The 13,312-nt window shown below is 40.5% G+C and overlaps 1 long non-coding RNA gene across 1 annotated transcript in view; it reads right to left on the bottom strand.

The window, feature by feature from the left end:
- Positions 1-9,628: 9,628 nt before the first annotated feature.
- Positions 9,629-13,312, bottom strand: part of LOC144761781 (uncharacterized) — a 29,086-nt gene continuing 25,402 nt past the window's right edge. Inside the window, exon 4 of the long non-coding RNA XR_013595892.1 lies at positions 9,629-9,795. This is a non-coding gene — a long non-coding RNA (uncharacterized LOC144761781). The remainder of the gene's footprint in view (positions 9,796-13,312) is intronic.

Genomic DNA, 13,312 nt, shown 5'->3' with positions numbered 1-13,312 from the left:
AGCCACGCCTCCCGCCCAAAACGGTTTCCCGGGGGGATCGGGGCACCCAACCATACGTTCGGGGGGACCGAGTGGTCGCCCCTTTCCAAGATACTTCCAAGCATCACAACTATGCTTTATATTAGAATGGAACAGGTCGTTTTCAGATAAGCACTCATCCTCTCTCTACGGCACTCTCTTCACCCACGCATGCTGATACCCTCCTTTCCTTACAATAATAAAAACAATTATCCATCACTATTATAGAGATGAATACACATAATTCATTTGGTTTAAACAGTGTACTTAATGTTCGATTTGCACCCGGTATCAAATACAACATTTCTTCATTTACTTGGTCACCATGCAAAAATATTTTTAATGGTATGCTTATCTCAAACGAGTCTCTCCCTACGCCACTCTCTTCACCCATGCATGCTGATACCTTTCCTTAACCATTCCTTGCTTACATTCCATTTTTAAACAAACGCTCCCCTTTCTTTACCCGATTTTATCACCCATTACAAAACCAACAAGGTTCTTCCCATACCTGCTGTGAGCGTTTTAAAAGAAAAAGCCTTCCTTCTGCCTCCTTGTTGCAGCCATACTCGTCCCTTCCTTACCCCTCCCCCTTTATCACCATGCTTCTCCTCCCTATTCGCTCCCAATTGGCTCTGTATTAAGCATTTCCCGCAAATGCATTTACATGTCCGTTCACTGGACTCCATTTCCCATAATGCCATATACCGGTATCTCGATAACATGTGATCGTGCTCCAAGTCATATAGTGCTGTTGTTGATAATACACAATTTCAGCATATGGGTCTTGAATGGGGACATTGTTAGGCTTTGTGTTTATTTGCATTCATCACCTATGTTGAAGTATTGTTGTTAAATCAAAGGTAGACAGGTCCTATTGATGCACAATTTATTACAAAAAATGTAAGGTTCTATTGATTTGTTAGTCGCCAATTTCTCCTGTGAGATATCTTCTCAGGTGCTTTTTGATAATCTATCACCAAGACAGTTAAAATAAAGACATATTTTAAGACATCTTGGCACCTGCATCATGGTTGGGGAAATTGTATTAATGAATATGTTCATAGAAGTTAAATGCATACACTCTGCTCAGTAATCTCACTTTGCTGATCACTCCCATGAATATGGTAAACTTGAAAGTGCAAATCTAAATGAAAATGAACCTGCTGAGGAATACTCTGATGGCAGATGTATTGTTCTGAGATGGACTCACTCTAATCACTGGCTCAAAAACACTGACATGTAGATTTGCTTTTGATTGATATACATAAGAGGGCAGGAATAACCTCTTAACAGAAAGTAGAATTGGGAGCTAATTCACCATATAACCTTGGCAGGTGTAAACCACAGTCTCTGAATTTGGGCCCCTCAAACTGCAATACAATTAAGTAAGCAAGCCTAGCTTAAATATGGGATGGCCCAGTGCTTAATTTGTAACAAAATAAGTGCCAAGGCTCCCGTCAAGAGGCCACTGCAGCTTGCCCCACACATTGCCCCTGCTTTGCTGCCAATGATAGTAATAACACAACTATGAACACGAACACTCCTGCAAGTGTGACAATTCAGACTATTTCAGGCCCCCAGGATACAAGAATGGCTTGGGCGGCATGTAATACTCATTTTAAATGTATTTAGAATTAATAATTAAATGTTGTTGTGCTCATCTCTAAATTAGTCAGACAGTGCCACCTTGTGGCAGACTGTCACAAGCAGTTGACACTGTTGACAATGATGTGTCGGTGATGATCACCGGAAACACTGGCGCAAATTAGCCCCTTCGCCACGGGGGTAATTCCCCCGCTGTGCTGGGGTAAGGGGGGCGCGCACAGTGCCCGGGGGTCATCACGAGCTCAGCTCGTCACGCAGTACGGTGGCGCTGTGCTCGTTTCTTTAGAACGCTCAGCACAGCTGGGGAATGATCCCCGCGTGCGAGCGTTGCGGCCGTTATGACGAGCTCAGCTCGTCATGAGCACAGGGCAACCATGCCTCATGGTGAGCTGAGCTCGTCATGAGCACGCATGAGGTTAAACACAGGGTTGGTCCCTTTTAAGCTTGAATATTGAAATAAGGAATCGGCAAACTGAACCTACAATTCTTATAATAATAGTTTTGGGTTATAAAGAACTTCCTGTCTCCCTGAATGAAGGTGTTGGAGACCTGTTCTCAGTTGCAACTGAATCCCCTTTGTGTCAGCGTTCGGTAATGAGACAAAACATCGAGGGAAAAAATTCAAACTACTATAATATTGAGTGACAAATATCATGGAATGGAAATGGAAATATTTAGTGCAGCAATATCGTTGCCAAGAATATCGATTGGACGGTAAATAATACCAATTTGACAATAAAGAAGTCATTAATATTGTTTGTAAAAATATAGTTGTTTAAAATATATTGTTTTAATTATTATGTTTTAGTATATATTTTAAATGTATATGACATGTTTTTGTTTAATTATTGTTTATGTTTCTTACTATATTAGTTAAATTTTTTACAGTCATGAAAGTTAATTTAAATAAATGTCATGTTTTTTAGTTCTGTGAGTTTATAGGAGTATAGGGTAGGACGTAATTTAATTATAATAAATGAATGAAAATGTTCTTAATTCTTATCATTCATTTAATTGATATTTCATTTTAGTAATTGTGTTATTAATTTGTTTTATGTAAATGTGTTTTGTGGGTTGTGGTGTTTATAGGGGTAAAGGGTGGGAAGCAATTACTTTTTAATTTATTAATAATTATTTGTTAATTAATATAATTAATTAATTGCTCATTAATTATGTTAATTGTGTAATAAAAAAAATCGGTGTAGTTTGCAGGGTAATATGGGTAACATATGGAAAGTAATGTATTTTTAATTAAATAATAATTAGTTGTTAATTGATAATAATCAATTAATTGATAATTAATTATGTTGATTGTGTAGTTACTTCTTTTAGGTGTGGTTTGTGGGGTTAAGGATGGGAAGTAATTTATTTGAATGAATTTAGATTTAGATTTTCATAAATATCATTTCTTTAATTGATGAATAATTCTGTTAATAAAGCACTTTTTTTATTTAGATGTGGGTGTGGGTTTTGTGGGGTATGGGGTGAGAAGAAAGATCATTTTAAATGTTTTATATTGATATAAATATATTTGTATTTTGTATTCAGCATATTTTTTATTTTAATTACTGTTTTTAAAATATTTACATTTTGTCTAAGATATTTTACTTGCTTTTAATTGTGCACTGACTGGAGTGAGAGTAATACATTTTACCCCTCTGCAATCCAACATTTTGCCTACTGTTGCACTGACTGGAGTGAGAATAGTACATTTTACCCGTCCGCAATCCAAGACATTCTCTACTGTTGCACTGACTGGAGTGGGAATACTACATTTTACCCCTCCGCAATCCAACACTTTCCCTATTGGTGCACTGACTAGAGTGGGAATAGTACATTTTACCCCTCCTCAATCCAACACTTTTCTTACTGTTGCATTGACTGGAGTGGGAATGTGTCCCCGCCACAATCCAACACTTTCCCTGCAGTTGCACTCACTGGAGCGGGAATATTGAACTGTTTCCCCTCCGCAATCCAACACTTTCCCTGCTGTTGCACTGACTGGCGTGGGAATATTAATATTTATTTTTGTTAATTATAATATTTATTGTTGTGTTAATTTTACTGGGAATAGTAAATTGAAGTATTTTCCAATGTTATATTTCAATTTTTTTGTTTGTAGATTAATTATATTTAAATTAAAAAGCATATGTGTCTGCTTTTTATTTTAAATTGAATTGATTTTCTTATTTAATATTTTATGTTTTGGTATAATTAAATATGTATACATGTATTTTTGATAATATATTATTTACGATTTGTGTACTGAGATTAATATTGAAAATATTAGTTTAGTTGTATATGTATGTTCATTATATATATGTGTGTGTGTGTTTACATTTATAAATTTTATTTGTATACATTCATTTTAGTATTTAATATGTGTTTATTTTAATATTTTTTAGTATATATATTTAAAAATCGATATTTATTACAACTATATTATTGTAGATAATATTTTTTTAAATATTTTTGTACTTACCTTTTTAAGTATAGGCAGTTGATCTTTTTGTATTCTATATTTTATCCTCTATTTTTTTGTATTTTATATGTTTTTTTATATGTTTTTCCTCGATATTCTGTCAGTGAACCTCAGCATTTATTATAGTTGAAATGGAGGTGTTTGCAACTTTGTTTCGGGCACTTTACTGTGGAGCAACACAACATTAACAATTTCTATTGACTAAGGATGGAGAATGACTTTCATAAGACCAATTAGAAGACGGGCAACGTTCCTGATTTTACCTGGACAACACACCATCTTTCAGGAAGTACTTCAATGATGTTAGGGATCTTTCAATAATGTAACCTTTTCTACCACAAGGTCCTGCATAGCCCATCAGACCAAATTAAACCTTTTTTGTATTAAACCACCAGGGGACCATGCTGCTGAGGATTATGATCCCTAAAAACATTTAATTCTGAAATGCAGATAGCTTTGCTTTTCTTTACTGGAGAAATACACAAGCAATCTATCTGCTCACATCGATTTTAGAGCCTGCCTGCCTTTTGCATTATTTGCCATAGATTTAAAGTGCCTTCCTTTGATTTCAAACTGAATTGTTAGCACCATTGGCTTCAATTGAATATGGTTTCAAGTGTTTACCATATTTTCAATTATTGGTTGCCATCAAAGGTTTTATGGTAGGTAGCTGATATATTTTGAACTTCGTTTCCTATTGGATTCCTCTGCAATATTGATTTTTGATTTGTTGAATTGTTGCAAAATTCAGCCTTTAGCTTCATACACTGCACATAAAGATTTACTAAGGGCACATTTATGAGATATTTGTTTTGGCTGGTAAAAATCAATGTTCTAACCTGTGTCAGCTAGAGAATATTTATCGGCCAACTACTATGAGTGTCGGAAAGCGGATGACGTCGTAGGCTTTCCGACAATCATCGTCGGTTTCAATTCTGACCAACTGATTATGTTACAGCCGGTCGACTCGTAATTGAATTGGTTGGTCATGGAAACCCTGTCGGAACGCATGTTTGGTGATCCCTAGCAGGGTCCCCTCTTGTTTTTGGCCTCCCATTGGGGGTAGAGGGGTCGCCATAGGTGCCTCCTTGTTGATCCCTGCACCATGTGGCAGGCACCTCGAGGTGTCTGCCATGGGTTGCAGGGATGAACACAAACTCCCATTCTTCTATGCGAGCTTGTGTAACAGCCTGTTTACAGCTCTAACACAAGCTCCCATAGAGGAATGGTATTATGTGACCACACCATGTGCAGTCGCATTGTGATTGGGTGGTCGGTCCTGTTTCCGCCACAGTGTTGGGTGGGCAAAAGTCCGCCTGACATCGATAAAAGCCCCTAAATGTGTATAGCCGTACCCCTTGGATGATTATTTATAGTAGTTGGGCAGTAAACTCAGATCCAACAGCACTGAGGGGAATATTCTGCAGTTTCTCCTGTGGTTGGGTGCAAAAAGATTTATCATTGCACACAAAAACGTTGAGCTGCAGTACCCAGTATGAGCCATGTGACCCATGTAGCACATGCAAAGATCTTGTTACACAACATAAGTATTTGTAAAGCGCACATTCACCACTACGGGTATTTTGGCGCAGAATAACAGATGTTTGTTGTTACCCAACTCAATAGTACTCATTTTGTCGACTTCGGATGGATGAAAGGTTGTGTAGACCCGCCGATATTTGAACCTGTGACCATGAGGTCGAACACAGGCCCCTGAAGTAGATGCATTAGTTCACTGAGCCACCAGACCCTTCTATTGATGTTGTAGGGAATGGATGACTTATCTGTTATCGACAAAAAATCCTCATTCCCAATAACCATTTTAGTTTTTTTTCATTTCTGGCAAGAGTTCTTTTTTTTTAGAAACTACTCTAGTGGCCTCCAGCCTCCTAAATGTTTTAAGACTCAGGCAATTAAATGGTCCCCAAAAATCGTATTGATGTTGACGTTGGTAGGATAATGTCTCTTTTTTGCTGGATCCTTTTACGTGACATTACATCTACCTTATGCCCTTATTAGCAAATCCCAAAACCCAACACTCTCAACATCTGCAGAGAGTTTTCCTGTGACAATCAGACTCCCTTAATAGCTTGACTAGATTTAATCATCTTCATCTTGGCTAGGGAATTGTCCGATAGGTCCAGTATTGTCTTTTGGAAAGGAACAGAGGATGTCAACCAGCATTTCACTATATAGCTGCCATGACTTCTAACCTGTCCCTCATTCTCTGGTTCAATTCCAATGAAATGAAAGGACAGATCAAAACAGCAAATCCTAAAACAAACTGTTAGTATACACCTAAGCCAGGCAAACCCCACCACTCTAGTCAGGGTAAGGGAGTTACACACCCAACCTAATCCCTGCTCACCCCCTTGATAGCTTGGCAGAGCACTCAGTCTTATCCCAGAGACAATGTGTAAAGCTGTTGAGCACACACCACAAATAGTGACTCCACACAAGGTTATATAAAATATCTCATATATTGTATATAAAATACATGGATCACAATTACTTAAACCATAAATCACTATGCCAATTAGGCAATTGTCAAATTACCACATTTAGTGCTATAAAGCAACATACTTTTAAGTTGCACATGTCATAAAAGAACCGTCAGAAACACATTATCACTGTGCAGAATCGGTAGTTCCTACCAATGGTATTTTTTACCCTGTTACCAGGTATTTCATGCCGCATAGCACCTCATTGAGCATGAAACAAGAGGCAGTAGTTTATAAAATACCTTAAATACCACATGTCTCTCAAAGCACATAGGGTGCAGCAGAACTGCACTCCTATTATGTTTTCTATGGTGAGGTTGTTGGGGCTGAGAAGGCACTCAAATCAAATCCAGCCAGGAACGTAGGCAGCAGGAACACCTTTGCACCTACTACATGTAGTGTGGTGAGTTTTCAATTGATGTCCCCTTAATGTGGCCCGTTCCAGATCGGGGGCCTTCCTGGGCTCGCCCCGCTGGGGCCACAAGAGTAAATAAAAGAAATGCCCGCAAGGTATGTATTCACAACAGCAACTGCCTGCGACCATGTGGAGCAGTTGCTGAAACCATGGCAGCCTTTTTCCTGTTTTAAATAAGACGTGGGGAGACTTCATCTGGCCTTCCCCGCCGATGGCAATACCAGGTGCAGCTGCCCGTGACCTTGCACTGCAGCTGTGAAAGACAGGGAGGCCTCCTCAGAACCGAAACAATCAATGAGACATACTCCTCCCACTAACGGGAATGCCACACTCACCTTTGTGGTCGCACCAGCTCTCCACTTAACTTGAGATAAGTTGGTCCACTCTCCTCCCTCTGGCACCACTCTTCCGCGGCTGGGTCATGCCCTACGGGACATCAGAGTTACAAGGCAACGCGGGGAATCCCGCCTGGGATTTCCTTCTTGCCCTTTTGGCTCTGTAATCTTGTACAGCACGGGACATGTATGCAGAACCCCAGCTGTGAATCAACTTGGAACCAAGCAGCGGCCACAAGAGAGAGGGAGATTGCTTCCTTTGCCACAGGCTCTCCCTTCCCTTCGCTCAAAACCACGAAAACAGGGCAGTTCTGCACACGCTGAGGGAACAAAGCACAGAGATTTATGAACAGTGCTCCCTACATGCTGGGATGTAAACCAAAGTGCTCCTCTTGCACTTTCACTTCAAAATTAAGGGAAAGGGAAAGAACAGTCTAGTCCTTCCCCTCCAGGAGCAACAACTGCAGGCCAAACCACCCCTCACACAGCAGGGGCAGTGCTCCTCACACAACTCTTCAGCCCTCCTTTCAGATGTAGCAGGTTTACTTTGGGATTCAGCAAGGGTATGGAGAAGCCTTTTATCTCCCCGAGACTTCCAAGAGGAGGCTAGCACACACAAGCCCCTAGAGATTCATCACAAGCAGGATCCCACAGCAGAGCAAAAAGAGTCAGTCATTTTTCTCCACCACAGACAGAAGCAGCAACTTCAACCCAACCCACCCCTCACACAGAAGAAATAGCGCTCCTCACACAGTCCTTCCGCTCTTCTTCTTGGCAGGGTCCTCTTGTTTCATGCTGAAAGTCCTGGGGTTTGAGGTCTCATACTTAAACATCCTTTTGTCATTGTTCTCTTTGTGGCAAAGCATGAGCACAGGGGGTGAGACAGCTTTGTGCTTGCGAAACTCCTTCTTCTACTCTAAATGCAGATCAGGTCTACTCAGTCTAGTGATGAGTCACCCAGGCGAGGCAGGGCACACCTCAACCCCCATGTGTCTGTCTAGAGTAAATGCACAGATGAAAAAATATTTTGCCTAGACCCACAATTTTACAGTTTATATACACTAAACAATAGTAATTTCGACAATAAAATATATCAAAAGTAGATCATTTATTAAAAATTCATTATTCAACAGTAAAAAGCATGGTTATCACACAATGTTTGATCATAGAATCATAAAACCAGGCACTACAATTAATAACAATATCCAAAGCAAAAACAATTATTCACATAACGTCATTATGACCAGCATAATTGGGACAGACAAAAACAGGTTGTATGATATAGAGTTTATCTATTACTATTTGTACATCCAACAATCTGTCTAAGACACACTTTCTTATACATTCAATCAATTTGTATTAGGAAAAAGGTGTTCTTAATCTGGATTGTACTGTAGTTTGCGTCGACGTGTTTCAATGGTTTGTTGCTTGTCCCACCATCTTTTTCAAGACAATCAATTATTTCTGTCTCCGAAAAGATTTATACTTTCATTCCCTATAAGGATATAGAATGTATAAGTCACAAAACCATATAAACTGTGTGTCTCATTTCTGAAAGGAACTATTTCTCTAAACGGTTTTAACACAGAAATTAAATTAAACAACATATTCTCCTTTAAAATTATATGCGCTAACTGTAGCTTAGGATCGCCATTTATATAATCTCGGGAGTCTCACATATTGCTTTGAAAAAGGTTGTCATACCCCCAACATGCTGTCTTTCATGGAGGATCTCCTCACTATTGCCTCTCTGTACCCAGAAATGAAATATTATAAACTGATTTAGGACATGGGTATGTACCTGTGTTGTGTACAATTAAAAGCTCACTTATATATATCCGTTAGATTCTGCAGTTGCCGCGATAAATCTAAATAATAGACAAAACACATGGTGTTACTCTATCCTTTCCATCATTGCTCTCCTATTACCTATACTATAAGACTTCTTTGTCCTCACCTCAGAAAGGCAATAAGTTCCCACCGGGATAAAGATTCTCGTGATATCGGTCAAATAATCCTCGATTTGCTCGTTTTCGGCAAATGACGTAATTTGTAAGTGCTCCCTTGGCTCTGAAAAACATGGAGCATAGTAGGTTGTAAGCCTAACTATTGATGTTAATTGCATTTCTCCTATTAACATGACCAGAGAATCTGGATTTCATTAAAGACACAGAGGCTAACATTATGCATTAATCCTTTAATGCAACTCACAACAGCCGCTTACATCACAAAGAATAAGAATAAGAATGAAGTGACATAATGACAACAATATAAGGCATGAGCCAGAGAAGAGCTGCCTCTTTTAAATGCAATCGAACATCAGAACAAGGTGCAAACGAAGAATCAAGCTGCAAACTGGAACAAGGGTGCTGCAAAACGTTGGAGATAAGGAAGGAAGTCAAGGAAAATCCAAGGAAATCCATCAATTGGAATTATCTGAAAATAAAGTGAAGAACATCAAAGAAAGGAACAGAGTATCCAATAAAAAAATGAACATGAAGAGAGGATAACATGAGATACCAAAAGCTTCATCAAATGTAAACAATATTATACAAAGAAATAAATGATTACATTCTCCGTCCAAGGGAGGGACGGGGAGGGATAATGTTAGCCTCCGTGTCTTTAATGAAATCCAGATTCTCTAGTCATGTTAATAGGAGAATCGCAATTTCATTACAAGACAGGAGGCTACATTATGCATGTTGGTAGCCTTGAATAACAACGTCAGAAACATGTTCAATAGGTTACAGTAATGATGAGCAAAAGTAGAGGCATTAGACCAATCAGCAGACTTGAGGATAGCATCCATCTTACCACCAGACCAGTATGACTTGCTGGCCATTGCGCTTCTAAGAGAATGAGCTTGAAATTTGGAAAGGTCAATACAAGCAAATTTCATAGCCAATTTAACCCATCTGGCGATAGAGCAGGATGAGATGGGTTTAAAGGGTTTCACATAAGAAACGAGAAGTTGATTTGCATCAGGATGACGAAGGTCTTTCATTCTAGAATCGTATTCCTTCATGCAATCAACGACACAAAGTTTTTTACAGAAGTTTAAAACGAGGATAAAAAATAGAGTCAGACATGGTTTTAGTTCTCCTAAAAATTTCAAATTTAACACCAAAATGTCATAGCATCTATTAGAAATATCCAGAGCTTTGACGTCGGAGACTCTGTGACAAGAAACCAGGCATAAAAGAGAGGCAAGCTTTATGGAAAGACATTTCCTGTTAAGAAGAGAGGTGTCAGGCCATGAGCAAAAAAGGTCAAGCAGAAGTTTAACATCCTGCACAGATTGGTATTTAGGCCTAGAAGGTCTTTTTAGCCTAATACTTTTAAGAACTCTACAAATGATAACGTTCTTACCTACCGTTTTACCGTTGACAAGAGAATGTCCTGCGGAAACTGCAGATCTATAACAATTAATTGATCTATAGGAAAGACCATTGTCAAAAACTTCCACCAGAAAATTAATTATATTAGCAATAGAAGCCTCCACAAGATCCAAGTTCCTCTCCAAGCACCAACGAGACCATTTTCTCAAGATGCTATTATATCTGTAGTGAGTTCCTGGTGCCCCCGATTCTCCGATGAGAGTGAGAGCAGATTACGAAAGTCCAGACAATTCGTTAGATTGCCTGACACTTTCCAGGCAAGAAGGTTCAAACTCCCTGAAAGAACCAGGTAGTGATCTTCTCCGTTTGCATTTATGAGCAGACCTTGTGTTGCAGGAATCAGGAAGGGGATGTCGCAAGAAAGTTCCAGAGCTGTGGGGAACCACGCTTGAGAGGGCCAGAAAGGAGTCACCAGGATCAGTGAACACTGTTCCTGCCTCACTTTCTGAAGAACCCTTTGGATCATAGCGAACGGGGGAAAGGCATAAGGTCGGTGAGGAGTCGATGGTTGGAGAAAGGCGTTCACTGCCAGAGCGCCCGGGTCTGGTATCCAGCTGAAATACTGAGGGAGTTGGGAAGTTATTCGGCTGGCAAAGAGGTCCACATCGAAAGGGCCCCAGAAAAGAGACAAGGAATTGAAAACATTCACGTCGAGTTTCCAATCGCTGAAATCTTGAAGGAATCTCGAGTTCCAATCCGCTGAGAGATTGGATTTCCCGGGGAGATATTCTGCCCTCAGAGAAATCTTGTGTTCCAAACAGATCATTCAAAGTTTCCTTGCCAGATCGGAGAGATCCGCAAACCTCGTTCCACCGAGTCGATTGATATAAGAGACTGCAGACACGTTGTCCATTTTCAAAAGAACGGATCTGCCCTGAAGAGAGTGTCTGAAATTCATTAGGGCATAGAGACCGGCCGTCAGTTCTAAGAAGTTTATATGGTGGGATGACTCCGACTGAGACCATACCCCACCAGTGTCTTTGTCGAGGAGACGTGCCCGCGTCTGACTCCAAGACAAAGTCCGGAGTCGAAACCGAAGATACCCCTTCCGTTCCAAGCGTCCAAATTGTCCAGTCACCAAGAGAGTTCCAATCTCGCTTGATGATCTAAGGAAACAAGGTCTCTGTACCACATACCACACCTGAGGGCATTGTCTATTATTCTCTGGAGAGCACGGTAGTTGAGGGGTCCTGGGAAGAAAGCTTGGATCGAAGTAGAAAGTAGACCCAGGAGTCTGGCCAACTCTCGGAGAGTGAGGGATTCCTGTCTCAGAGCAAACCTGATCTCCTTCCGAATTTTGGCGATTTTCTTTTTGGGAAGTAAGAGGAGACATCTGGAGGTGTCCACAGTGAAACCTAGGAACTCTAGAGATTTGGAAGGGAAAAGAATGGATTTTTCCCGGTTTATAATGAAGCCAAGGTCCTCTATGAGGTTCGTGGAGATCTTGAGATCTTCCAATAATTGGGACTGAGTTTGAGACATGATGAGGATGTCGTCTAAGTAGATAATAAGTCGAATACCTCTTGCTCTGAGGATGGAGACGATCGTTCTCATGACCTTGGTAAAGCACCAAGGGGCGGATGAGAGGCCGAAAGGAAGTGCCTGAAACTGAAAGAGGTGCCCGTCCATATGAATTGAAGGAAGGGTTGATGTTCTATTGCCATAGGGATCGTAAAATAGGTGTCTTTTAAGTCCAATTTGACCAGTCAGTCTCCCTGAAGGAGAAGGTCCCTGAGAAGATGGATGTCCTCCATCTTGAATTGATGATAAACGAGGTATTGGTTTACCTCCCAAAGGTTTATCACCGGTCTCCAACCTTTGTCCGTCTTTTCGACTAAGAAGAGGGTACTTACAAATTTTCTTTGAGACCAAGGTACCTCGATAATGGCGCCTTTCTGGAGCATAGAGGAAACTTCCTCTTTGACAATTGCTAGATGTTCTAAGGAAAGATCCAGAGGTCTGGGTGTAATGGTCTGAAATGGGATGTCTATAAAGTCTATTTTGAATCCCCGGACTGTCTCGAGGATCCACGGGTCTTTTGTTAATCTTTTCCAAACATGATAGAAGTGTTTGAGTCTCCCCCCGACCCTGGAAGGGGGAGAAGTAAAAGCACTTACTTTGAGTGTTGTTGCTTGAAGCTCCACGGGGAGGGAAGCCTCTGCCACGGGAACCTCGTCCTCTCTGTGGATAAAATTGTTGGTTGGAGGGGTGGAAGCCTCTACCAGTGGCACCTGTTCCTCCACTTGATGAGAAGGGCCGGAAGTTTCCGCGGCCGGAAGAGCGGCCCCTTCTTCCGGCCTGTCCAAAAAGGTTTGTAGGGAAGATGCGTCTCATAATATTCTGGGCTTTATCCAGAGCGGTGAAAGTTGCAACATACTTTCCGATGGTCTTAATCATGTCTTCTCCGAAGAGGAGACCTTTGGGTTTACTTGAAGGTTCTTTCTCTGCAAGATCACCCAGTTTGGGGTTGATCCTGTTAAGGATAGTCTTCCTTCTCTTGATATTGAGACCAGAGTTAGCGTGACCTAGAAGTACAATCGCCCTCTGACTCCAGC

Source organism: Lissotriton helveticus, chromosome 6 (assembly GCF_964261635.1).
Source record: "Lissotriton helveticus chromosome 6, aLisHel1.1, whole genome shotgun sequence".
NCBI lineage: Eukaryota > Metazoa > Chordata > Amphibia > Caudata > Salamandridae > Lissotriton > Lissotriton helveticus.
The sequence above is the reverse complement of the archived record's forward strand: the minus strand, read 5'-3'. Positions and strand labels throughout refer to the sequence as shown.